This window comes from Anolis carolinensis, chromosome 6 (genome assembly GCF_035594765.1).
Source record: "Anolis carolinensis isolate JA03-04 chromosome 6, rAnoCar3.1.pri, whole genome shotgun sequence".
NCBI lineage: Eukaryota > Metazoa > Chordata > Lepidosauria > Squamata > Dactyloidae > Anolis > Anolis carolinensis.
In genome coordinates this window covers 76609411-76622683 of record NC_085846.1, presented here as the reverse complement: position 1 = coordinate 76622683, position 13273 = coordinate 76609411, and positions in this window count along the sequence as shown.

Genomic DNA, 13273 nt, shown 5'->3' with positions numbered 1-13273 from the left:
GAGTGGAAACTGCCTGCAGCTAAGCGCTTCTTCTCTAGAGTAGAAACAAGCAAGAAGCCTCCTTGAAGCGCGCACCTGCCTGCAGCCGAGCGTCTCTCCTTTAGAGTAGAAACAGGTAAGAAGCCTCCTTAAAGCACACACCTGCCTGCAGCTGAGCGCCTCTCCTCTAGAGTAGAAACAAACAGCTTAAATGCCTAAAATGACAAGAAGGAGAACCTTGGAAGCCCCCCCCCCCTCAATAATGGGCCGATAGAAAATGGATCTTTTGGCACCCCCAGAGTGAAAACAAATATCTGCCCTCCTGTATTCGAGAGGCTCCCAAAAACGGATCGGGGCCCCCACTGAAAGCCAGGCATATAAACGGCTCACAGTTTGGGACCTGCCTATCTTCGTGACCGCGTCGTCCCCTATGAACCCACCCGATCGCTGAGATCTTCCGGGGAGGCCCTTCTCTCACTTCCACCCTTCTCACAACTGCATTTGGTGGGGACGAGAGAGAGGGCCTTCTCAGCCGTGGCTCCCTGACTCTGGAACTCCTTCCCCAGGGAGTTTAGGTTGGCTCCCTCTCTACCTTCCTTCAGGAAACAACTGAAGACTTGGATGTTTCGGCAGGCCTTTGGAGATACAGTCATTAATTAATCAGCCCCAGAGGGTTTTTAATAATCTATCCTGTATTTATTACGATTTTGCCTTTTATGTGTTTTAAATGCAATTTTTTATCCTGTATTTTTGTTTGAATTGATATATTGTATTACTGTTTTATCTTTTTATAGTGTGATTTGTATTTTGTTGCCTATATTTTATCCTATGTTGTTTGGGTCTCTGCCCCATGTAAGCCGCCCCGAGTCCCTGCGGGGAGATGGTGGCGGGGTATAAATAAAGTTTTATTATTATTATTATTCACCCAGATTGCACAACTCTAGTCATTAGCTTAGTCATGTGACTCTACTAATCTACAAGGTTCCTGAGGCCTAGACACAAGTGACTCTGCATTTGGAACATGTGGCCAGGCCTAAAGGCCTCAGTACTTTAGCATAACTATGCTAACTATGCTAACTAATAACTATGATGGTTATTTCAAAGCTACAACACTCCTTTCATAGATAACAATTGTTACTCTCAAACACATTTTTACAAATACAGCACAGTAGTTCATACATTTTATAAATGTTCAGTTATACATTTAATGAAAACATTTACACTTGTACCTTTCACCAAAATTAACATAACACCGCTGATGTCACAGCCAGCAGGAGGAGATTCCTCTTGCAGGAAAAACGATGGCTGGTGGTTGGACAGTTTAAAAAGACAATCTGTTACAGGGATGTTATTTGGGGAGGCGCAATCCGGGAGGAACATTCTGATGTGGATATGTTGATGAATCTCTGATTAACTCACGTGTCCAGTTCTGTGTGAAATAAAGACGCCAGGTGGTAATTCCGGACAAGGGCTTGGTTGCCCATATATAGAATTAATGAATTCGTGTTTGCCGAGCCTCCTCTTCCATGGGAGCGACAAGCTCTCAGCCTCAAGCTGAATGAACAAACATCCTGAGCCTATCCTGGTGACGAAGAGAAACATCTGTCTGCATGCACACACAAAGGTTTTGAATAAATCCATGTCAGTAAAAGGTGAGCAGATAGCATGATAGGCAAATGCTATGGATGATGGATAATGGGTGTTCTTCTTTATCAAATAAATAAAGGAGCCACAGCATTCTCTCATATCTGTAATTCTTTTAGCTCTGACCCAACAATGCCTACAACTGCTTTGCCCAGCATTTATTTTCTCAAAACTGAGCTGATCAAATGACAGTTGATCATAGACATGCCAGTACCCATAATCCTCCAAATCTACAATCGCTTCCCATGAATCCACCTGTATGTCTTCTGAGGACGTTGCTTGCTGACAGGAAGATCTAGGAAGGCACTCTGTCCACAAACCCCACAGACCTGATTGTAATAATGAACACGATTAGTGTACTAGCATTAATATTCATAGCTACTTGAATTCAAAGAAAACAATAATGTTAAATAATAGTAAGCTACATCTCATAAAGCTGGATATGTTACAATCTTCTGTGTGTGTCTATACTGTATGTTGTTTGTCTGATGGCATTGAATGTTTACCATATATATGTTCATTGTAATCCACCCTGCGTCCCCTTCAGGGTGAGAAGGGCAGAATATAAATACTGTAAATAAATAAATGAATTATTTTAAAGCTTGAGCTGATGCAGTGACTAGTTCAAAGCACTTCTACAGGTGTCCCAAAAGTTGCCATACACAGGGGAAATGGAAAATTATAGCTAGGTATACATTTGTTTACAAAATATTCATTACAAAATTTTACAAAACCCTTCCAGTAACACACACACACACACACACACATATATATGAGCATGTGATATAAAATATACCGTAATATGAGTTTGCTAATTGTTCCTATTTATGGAAACTTTGGGAGATTTTAATTGGAGGCATGTGTTCACACGAATTTAGAAACTGAAGCAACTCACCACATAATTCGAGTTCTTAAAACTAGCAAAAAACATTTGGACTTTTATGTGAGATGGAATACATCAAACATTATCTTATATTATGAGCACAAAATTAAATTGTTTGTTGCTGTGGGAGTAAGAAGCATAAAATCTAAGAGATTTGTTTTGTGTTTGGGGACAATCTTATCAACTAATTACATGTAGCATATACAAAACAATTTACAATGGCAATTAGGATGTAAATCAAACCTTAGTGATTGGAATAGGTGAGAATCTCTCCCTCCAATTGGATTAGATCAATGTGAAGATAGACCACATTCCTTTAGTTTCCCATACAGATGGAAGAGAAAATATGGATCCAGTTTTGGTGTTTCCCTCAATGCACTGACCAATTCTATTTCAATAGCTAGCCATATTTTTGATACATTACTTTCCATTTCCAGCCCAGTTAAGCAGACATAGCTACAATATTCATAGCACTGTGGCATTTTACTTCATCAGAGATGTCACATAGCAAGCCATTTATCTCAGTGCCAATGGGCAAGTAAAACAAAATAATCAAAGCAGGAAAATCATATTGTCAAGTGATCTTTAAAAACAAATTGTATTCAATGCTTCCTCAAAGGAATAATAAACTTCCTGAAGAAAGGAGGAATGCATGTGTCAGTCAAAGATGTATTGTTTAGCCAATTAGATTGTAATAAGCAGCAGCTTGTGATTTAAAAAATTAGAGATAGTACAGAGTTCATACATGGATAAAGTTACTCCTGATAATAGCTTCCCTCAGTGATATTTATCCAAAGCTCTTTCAGTTTGCTCCACTAACAAACATACTTCACAAATCAGTCAAAATTTCTACACAGAATTTCCAGGTTCAGATTCTCAATTCTAGTCGTAAACCAACCATTTCTGTAATAATAAAATAAATGTCTAACTTGTTTTACGCAATGTGGTGAAATGACAATACTACTTCTGAGGTTCGACACTAAATGTATTAAGGCTTTGTTTGTTCACAGGAAGAGGATGTGAAGGCTTGAAGAGTAATAGCTATTTACCGTCTGAGATGCCCAATAGCATAAATATTACATTATAATTTGTAGGTTTATGGAACATTTTAAATTATTTGGCAGTAAAAATTCACAATGCACACCCAAAGCCTCCAAACTGTAAACGTAGTAGGACTATTATTAAATTCAGTTTGTACATTTACCAGGAAAGCCAAATAGATATATTAAGGTTTATTTTACCAAGCAAACAATGTTCCAATTACTTCATTTCTTTCTTTGAAGCCCTAGAAGATTAAGATGAACATAATTGTGAACAATTGCCTTTACGGTGATATTCAATGTGATGAGGAGACTATCTTCAATGACCCATTGTCACTTGGTAATTTGTGCAGGAAATCATTAACTTGATCTTTTGTAATCCTAATCAGCAAGAAGCTTGCAAATCACAGCCTCCCATTTGACACAGTCAGCCATTCATTCATGTATTGTGGTATGTATGTATGTATGTATGTAGGGACCACGTTTCAGCAGCAGACAGGGCTACAAGGCATGCAATAGAGGCAAAGACACAGTATGTGGGTCTAACCAAAGTGGGTGTGGCCATTTGTGATTATTTTCATATCAAGAATATAAAGAACTTACAAGCCATAGTGCCACATCTTTCCTGTTAGCAACCCACAGCTAGATTCCATGCTGTAGCTCTTTTGTCTGTAAAGCACAAGTCAGTTCTGGTAAGATACTTTAAATTATATTTAAATGAATTCAATATTTAAATGTGTTAAATCTCATATTGAATATAACATCAGAAGAAGTTTAAAGGGTGGATAGAGACATACCAACACCATACTGCCAAAAACTGTGGACAAGAAGCTCCCCATCTTTTTTTACCTTAATGTTTTATTTTTAAATTTACACATTCATCAAAAAGACAATGCAGATCTAGAAACATGTATGTATGTGTATATATATATATATACACACACACACACACACACATTAACCAATGCAATATTTCCTAATATCTATACAATAATTATACTTAATTATTCAATTCCCTCCCCCCACCCCTCCCATTATAATAATATATGAATTCCCATCCTTTGGGTTAGAGACAGTCATGTACAGTTCTGTTCATCCTTCCTATTACAGTATTTTTCCATTCTTCCTTCTGACATAACTATTATTTATATATTCCATACAAAAATTATGATAGATTAAATTATGAAGCCTTCTATAAAAACTTTTTTTACAATATTTAGAATTAGTTTCCAGTCCTTGATAAAGTTTTGTATTATTTCTTTGTTCATCATTGCCAATTTATCTATTTCCATTATTTTAGAAACTTTTATAATCCAGTATTTTATTGTCAGGAGGTCTGGCTTCTCCCAATGTTGTACAAATAGGATCCATGCTGCAATTATCATGTAGTGCAGTACTTTGTGATTTAATAACAATAATAAATTTTATTTATTGCCCGTCTCTCCTGATGGCTCGAGGTGGGATCCAAAAAAGTAAAAAAATGTAAACATAAAATATATACAATAACTTACATAGATTAAAAACACAAAAATATTAAAAACTTGCACCAAATACTGACACAGAATTGATATATAGTAGCTATAGAATGTAAAATCAAAACCTATGATTGAAAATTGACTGGGCAGGCCTGCTGGAAAATTACGTTTTAAATTCCGACACCTCATTTAGCTGTCAGATTTCTTCCAACAGGTCATTCAACAGTTGTGGGACAGTCAATGAAAAGGTTCTCTGGATTAAGATCACCAGGCGGGTTCTGGCTGGTTGGAGTAAAGTGTGTCCTAAAGTTCAGATTGTGCAGGAGATGATTCTGTAGGTTAGTGGTTCTCAACCTGTGGGTCCCCAGGTGTTTTGGCTTACAACTCCCAGAAATCCCAGCCAGTTTACCAGCTGTTAGGATTTCTGGGAGTTGAAGGCCAAAACATCTGGGGACCCACAGGTTGAGAACCACTGCTGTAGGTAACTTGGACCCAAACCATGTAGAGCTTTAAAGAACAAAACTAATTGGCAACCAGTGGAGTAATTTTAATATGGGTGTAATATGGTCACTCCTAGATGTTCCTGTAATCAATCTGGCTGACATGTTTTTAACTAATGGAGTTTTCAAATTTGGTACTGAGGTAACCCAATGTATAGCACATGGCAGAAGTTCAACCTTGAGGCTACCAGCATATGCATTACCATCTTTAAATCCTCAAATTCTAGGAAGGGGCTCAGCTGACATATTAGCCAAAGACGGCACTTCTGACTATCACATCTATCTGGCACAACATTTGTAGAGACAGATTCAGGAGCACTCCCATACTGCAAACAGCCTTTCAGGAGGGAGTGTAACCCCGTCCAGAACTGGTTGACACACTCCATTCCAAGGTCAGGACTCTTGATGGCAAGCACCTTTGTCTTCTCTGGATTCAGTTTCAATTTATTTTTTCTCACCCAGCCCATGACCTCTTCCAGGCATTTAGTGATTTTGTTTGTTTATTTGACATTCCCAATGAAAATAATTCAGGCTCTAATTATATTCGATTCTAACATTTTCTATAGTGTGTTTGTACCTTGCCCCAGAATTCCCTTGCTTTTTAACAAGGCCACCACATGGGATCACGCAATAAGTCAAGAGTTCATTTGGAGACAAATAACCAGATGTTGAACTGCAACTCCAAGCAACCTTAATCATTATAGTCAATGGCGAGGAATGCTGGGAATTACAGTTTCAACAATATCTGTAGAGCTCCAGGATTCTGATCTGCAATGCAGACTGTTTTAACCTGTAGCTAGTTTAGATCAGGGTGATAATAGTTTGCAAAATACTGCCGAGATACCATACATAATCCGATTTATTTCTTATTAAACTACTTCCTTTTCTCTGAAGCACATTGTTATCATAGGTTAATATGCCACTAGAACAAACTTTACAGAAAGACAAGACACATATAAGCAATGTGTTTTAACCAGGAGCTTTGATTGTATTGCTTAAGTCAAAAGAAAAGAAATACAAATGAGAACATGTGTTTGTCTAAGGATTTTATGCTCTCCTTGAGCTCAGGGGGTGGAAAATTTTGAAGTGCCATATTGAATTAGGAATTTAGTAGTTGTTAATCTGAAGACAAATTATCCTGGAATCACCTTCCGCAATTATTTTACTTGGCTATAATCTCTTTAAACTAGCACATAAAGACAAGCTTTCATTCCTGACACTAAGCAATGATTTATTTTCTGAGAGCTTTGTGGAAGCCAGAGACAAGTTATTCATTTTCCCATCCGTAATATATTTTGTATTACTTAGGATGTGGCATATTTCTTCAACACTTAAGACGGTTGGTTTCACATTGTTATTTAAAGGTAACACCCCCTCCACATTTGTGATTACATTCAAATGGTACTTAGGTGAAAATGCTTCCTACAAAAGAGAGGAGATGCAACCAAGGATGCTTCAAAAGAAAACTGATAAAGATAAATACAAAGACATTGTATGTTCTCCTGACTTCTGTTTTTTCTGATATTGAACACGTTTGATTAGTGTTGTCAAGAAGTATAATCAAATGGTTCAGTACTTTTAAACAAATAATGAAGTCAAATGCACAAGTTCTTTCTATCCTGGTAAATTATTTAAATCCATTAAAATTTGCTTGGGTATTTTCCCAGTGTAAATGAGACACCAATTACAACAGAAAAAAATTATATAAGGCATCAGTTGTATTTTACACATATAGCCAAAGCTCTTCTCTCACACCTTTACTGGAAGCAATGCCAATTTACATGTAAACTGAATAGAAACCTGCAGTTATTTTGAATTCAGAACAATGAGAGACTTTGGCTCAGTGGTTTAACATATCAGTATTTCATGTCAGTTTTCAGGACTAAAATTAAATCAAGAGAAAGCGAAAACCATTTGAAACAGATGTATTTTAGGGAAGTTAAAAACATATTTCAAGGGTAGGTGAAGGTATTCACTTCAAACATCTTACATGAATTGTGATTCACTATTTTCACATCAAGGATTACCAATAAAGCAACAGTCACACCCCCACTGTCAACTGAAGGTTCTGGCTTCTACATGCTTTATTTACTCTAAAACAGCCACCTGTCCAACAATGTTTTTAAGACCAGGAACACTATTTAGTTAAAGACATACTAAAAATGGTTGTTGTCTTACTATATTATTAACAGTTTTAAATGAATCTCATTGCCTGCAGCATTTGAAATGCCAGATTCTGTATTATAGCATTTTCTTGTGAATGTAGGTTTATTGAGAAGTATGTGCACGAGAGACATTATTTTTTCCATCCTAGATTTACTACTTTTGAGTGCCTTGAGGAGGAATTGATTTTAAGACATGTTAAGTGGGTAGCTCTGAAATGCAGAAGTGGGAACAATGACATAACAATTTAGCATTTATGCAATATTGTTTGACAATTGCAATTCTATAACAAGTCTGTATCACCATACAGGTTGAGAACTCTTATCCAGAATTCCAAAATCTAAAACTGGCCATATTGATGGGCCCCTTTTAGTGAGGGGGTAATTCTCTAGTTCAGCAATTCTCAAACTGTGCTTTGTGGAGCCCTTAGGGCCCTCCACTCCCCTCTGCCTAGGAATCATGTGGCCTATGGACCTCTGCTGCCACCGGTGTAGCCTATGGGGCCTTTCCGCAGCTAGTGTGGTCTATGGGGCCTTCATGCAGCTGGGGAAGCTTGTTGTTGTTGTTTATTCATTCAGTCGCTTCCGACTATTTGTGACCTCAAGGACCAGCCCACACCAGAGCTCCCTGTCAGCCATTGCCACCCCCCACTCCTTCAAGGTCAAGTCAGTCACTTCAGGAATAGCATCCATGCATGGGGCAGCCTAGGAGTTATTATTATTTCAAAGGCGGGATGGTCATTTGTTGAGGATGCTTTGACTGTTCTTTTCCTGCATGGCAGACGGGGGTTGGACTGAAGGCCCCTGGGGTGTTCCACTGAAATATTGTTAAGTTTATGTTGGTTAAAATTGTTCTTAATTTAAATATTGTGTTGTTCTTTCTTTCTGACTAAAAACAAGACATGTGCAATGTGCATAGGAATTACCTTTTTTTTCAATTAGTTCACACAAACATTCTCCATCTATCTGCCACTGGCCCAGCCCATCTGTCAAATTTTAAAATGCAATGCGGCCCGTTTCTTGGGGCTCCACAATAAACTTTTCCTTCAAAAAGGGTTCAGAGAGGGAGGTACAGGGCATATTGCTGCTTAGCAGTGTGCCTCGCGCTTCCCTAGAGGCCCAGGCGCTGGGCAAGGGGAGAGGTTTTCTCCCTTTACCCGGCACTTGGACCCGGGGAGGCGCAAGGCATGTTGCTGCTTAGCGGCATGCCTCGCGCTTCCCTAGGGGCCAGGATGCTGGGCGAAGGGGGGGGCTTCTCCCTTCGCCCGGTGCTTGGACCCGGGGGGGGGGAGGCGCGAGGCATGCCGCTGCTTAGCGATGTGCCTTGCAATTCCCTAAAGGCCCAGGTGCCGGGCGAGGGGAGAGGTTTTCTCCTTTCACCTGGCGTTTGGACCCAGGGAAGCAGGCCACGATCGCGGGCCACTTCCTCCTGCCTCCCCCTCTCCTCTCGTGAGAAGGAGCTTCACACGGGAGAAGAGGGAAGCACCTCGCCTCTTCCTCCTCCTGCGCCAAGGAGCTCCTTCTCACAAGGGAAAAGGGGGGCCGGAGGAGGCGGCCCACAATCGCTGCTGCAGCAGTGCTTGTGGCCTGCTTCCCTGGGTCGAGCCCTCACCCCTTGGGAGGCAGCCCATGAGCGCTGCTAGGCAGCGGCGCTTGTGGGATCCTTCCAAGGGGTGGAGGCTCCTTTGGGAGGGGGAGGAGAGGGGGAGGGGGGCTGCCGGCCCCTTAGATAATCCAGCGGATCGGTTTACCGGAACTCGGTTTACCGAGGTTTTTACTGTATATACATTCTTTTTTTTCTCTTTTGCTCTTCTATTTTCTCCTCTTTCTATTTCATTCATCTTTTCTATCACGATATTGTGCCCACACTTTCACTGTATTCTATTGTCAATATTTTAATTAAAATGATATTTAAAAAGGGCTCAGCTGCTTTAAACGTTTGAGAACTCCTGCTCTATTTGAAAGCCTATCCAGAACCTAAAGATATGGAAAGATAAGCATTTAGAGCAGGAGTCTTGGCTTTATCGCAGCGCTCTCTGGACCATCCTCCAAAAAATCGGGTGCCCTGACAAATTTGTGAACATCCTGCGGCTCCTCCATGATGACATGATGGCAACAGTCTAGGACAGCAACGGCTCCCAAAGTGACCCATTTAAGGTGGAATCAGGTGACAAGCAGGGATGTGTTATTGCCCCTACCTTATTTTCCATCTTCATCGCTATGATACTTCACCTTGTTGATGGGAAGCTTCCCACCGGAGTGGAAATCATCTATCGGACAGATGGCGAGCTATTTAACCTCAGCAGACTGAGAGCCAAAACCAAGGTCACCACAACATCTGATATAGAACTCCAATATGCTGATGACAACGTAGTCTGTGCGCATTCAGAAGAAGACCTACAAGCCACTCTAAACACCTTCGCAGAAGCATATGAGAAGCTCGGCCTCTCACTGAACATCGAGAAAACCAAAGTGCTCTTCCAACAGGCACCAGCTAATCCCTCTGCAAAGCCAGGAATACAGCTTAACGGTGTAACATTAGAAAATGTTGACCATTTCCGCTACCTTGGCAGCCATCTCTCCACAAAAGCCAACATCGACACTGAAATACAACACCGCCTGAGCTCTGCGAGTGCAGCATTTTTCCGTATGAAGCAGAGAGTGTTTGATGACCGGGACGTCCGTAGAGATACCAAGGTGCTTGTTTATAAAGCCATTGTCCTCCCAACCCTGCTCTACGCCTGCGAAACGTGGACTGTCTACAGACGTCACACCAAACTCCTGGAGCGTTCCCAGCAGCGTTGCCTCAGGAAAATCCTGCAAATCTCTTGGGAAGACAGGCGGACAAATGTCAGCGTGCTTGAGGAAGCAAAGACCACCAGCATTGAAGCGATGCTCCTACGCCATCAACTCCGCTGGACTGGCCACGTTGTTCGAATGCCCGATCACCGTCTCCCAAAGCAGCTCCTCTACTCCGAACTCAAGAATGGGAAACGGAATGTTGGTGGGCAGGAAAAGAGATTTAAAGATGGGCTCAAAGCCAACCTTAAAAACTGTGGCATAGACACTGAGAACTGGGAAGCCCTGGCCCTTGAGCGCTCCAATTGGAGGTCAGCTGTAACCAGCAGTGCTGCGGAGTTCGAAGAGGCACGAACGGAGGGCTTAAGGGAGAAACGTGCCAAGAGGAAGGAGCGTCAAGCTAACCCCGACTGGGACCGCCTTCTACCTGGAAACCGATGTCCTCACTGCGGGAGAATATGCGGGTCAAGAATAGGTCTCTTCAGCCACCTAAGAACCCACCCCCAAGATACCAAGGATGGAAGACTATCATCCTCGAACTACGAGGGATCGCCTAAGTAAGTAAGTAAGTACTTGGCTTTACTGACCTATAGTTAAAATGGATAGCACAAAGAGCAGGTGCAAAGGCTACTATCATATACGTCTATTTAAATAAGTCACTATTTCTAAACTTGGATCTAGACATATAAACAAGCATGAATACATTTTATTCAGTTCCTTTTGTCCCTGTTGATGCATTTTCTCTTATTTTGCAAAGTAAGTGTTGTGAACTTATCATATCCATCATTTCAGTATTAAATACACTAAATAAATACAAGTTGTCTATCTTAATGGAAAGATTACTACCTAAAATGTAGGTAGTAATCTTTCCATTACAATAGACTGTTTGCATTTATTTAGTTGAGATTTGACTTGATGTATAATGTGCATTGGCAGAGGGCATGCATGTGAACACAAAGTTCACGTAATGATCACTGATATCAAAGGATGCTCTAATTTTCAGTAAAGTCTGATAAATATATTTTGATTTTACAATAATGTATGACATGACTGATTGTTGGACATTCTGAATGAAAACACACAATTATATGTATTGATTTGGAGTTTCTTTTTCAGGCTTTCCTAAACTCAGTACATGTTAAGAGCAGAAGTGTTTTAGATTTTGGAAAGTGTGCATTTGCACATTGACACAAAATAAAATATCTTAGAGATTGGACTGAAATGTAAACAAAAAATCATTTATATTGCATATACACCTATACACATAGTCTAAAGGGAATAGTATACACATTATGTAATATTATGCATGACACCAACTTTGAACTATTAGAAACTAAAGGTGCTGCTAAACGGCACACACGTGGACAATTTTGGAATTGGTATTTTGGAATTCCAGGTAAGGGATGGTTCTCTGCTTTAAGTAGTAGTTTTTGTGTTCTTGCTCCCCATTAGTGTTACTTTATGACAACATATCCACAACCTTTTGATAACATTCAGATACTGTTTGTTCACATGTGAAACAGTTTTCACATGGGAAAATCTGGAAGGTATGTTATAATGAGAGTAAGCATGTTACAGTGCTTTGAGTATTGGACACTGGAAGACTAGGGTTTGAATCCCCATTTGTCCAGGGAAACCAGTGTCTTTGAGTAGGGCACACTCTTTCAACCACAGAGAAAGGCAAGGGTAAACCCCCTCTGAACAAATTCTGCCAATAAAACCTTTTTATAAGTTTGCCTTCGTGTCACTGTAAGTCTGAAATGATCTGAAGGCATTGCAATACTACTGACAATATTATATTGATAAATTCTGCTGCACATTCTACCTGATCTAGAAATCCATGCAACTTAGGAAAGAGAGTTATGATTCAAGCATTTAAATATGTCTTTGCTGAGAATTTGATTATAGGTTTGTTTCTTCTCAACATAACATAAAATGGAAAGCTTCCTGTTCGCAATTTAGAGTAAATCTTTTTTATCCTCAATAAATGATACATACTTAAAAAAAAAATACTGATATACTGTGTATGCCTATGTATAAGTCTAGAAATTTTAGGAAAAAAATAATCCCAAAAATAGGATTTGACTTATTCACTGGCCAATGTGAGTACTGTATCTTAATTCTTATACAAATGAACTATACCCTTTTCTGAGTAAAGTGGCAAAAAGTGAGAGCCAAGTCTTTCTAGGAGAACTTAAAGGAAGAACCTAAATATATCATCTGTTCTTACTGTGAACTTTAAGACACTGTGACTTTTCATAAGGTCATAGAGAAGTTTAAAGAATATGCGACTCTTTAAACATAGATTTAATTCTCACAGGTTTTATTCAATAGATATTTATCTCAACCCTAGATTCTGACAGATGCTTATGTTTTTTCTTTACTTCTAAAACACATGCTTGTTGCAGTTTGGAAGTAAAAACCCAGATGTTTCAGACATGATGCTTTATTTTCAGATAATTCCTAGGCAAAACATACTACAGTAGAGTCTCACTTATCCAAGCTAAACGGGCCAGCAGAAGCTTGGATAAGCGAATATCTTGGATAATAAGGACGGATTAAGGCAAAGCCTATTAAATATCAAATTAGGCTATGATTTTACAAATTAAGCACCAAAACATCATGTTTTACAACAAATTGGACAGAAAAAGCAGCTCAATGTGCAGTAATGTTATGTTGTAATTACTGTATTTACGAATTTAGCACCAAAATATCATAATATATTGAAAACATTGACTACAAAAATGGCTTGGATAATCCAGAAACTTGGATAAGCGAGGCTTGGATAAGT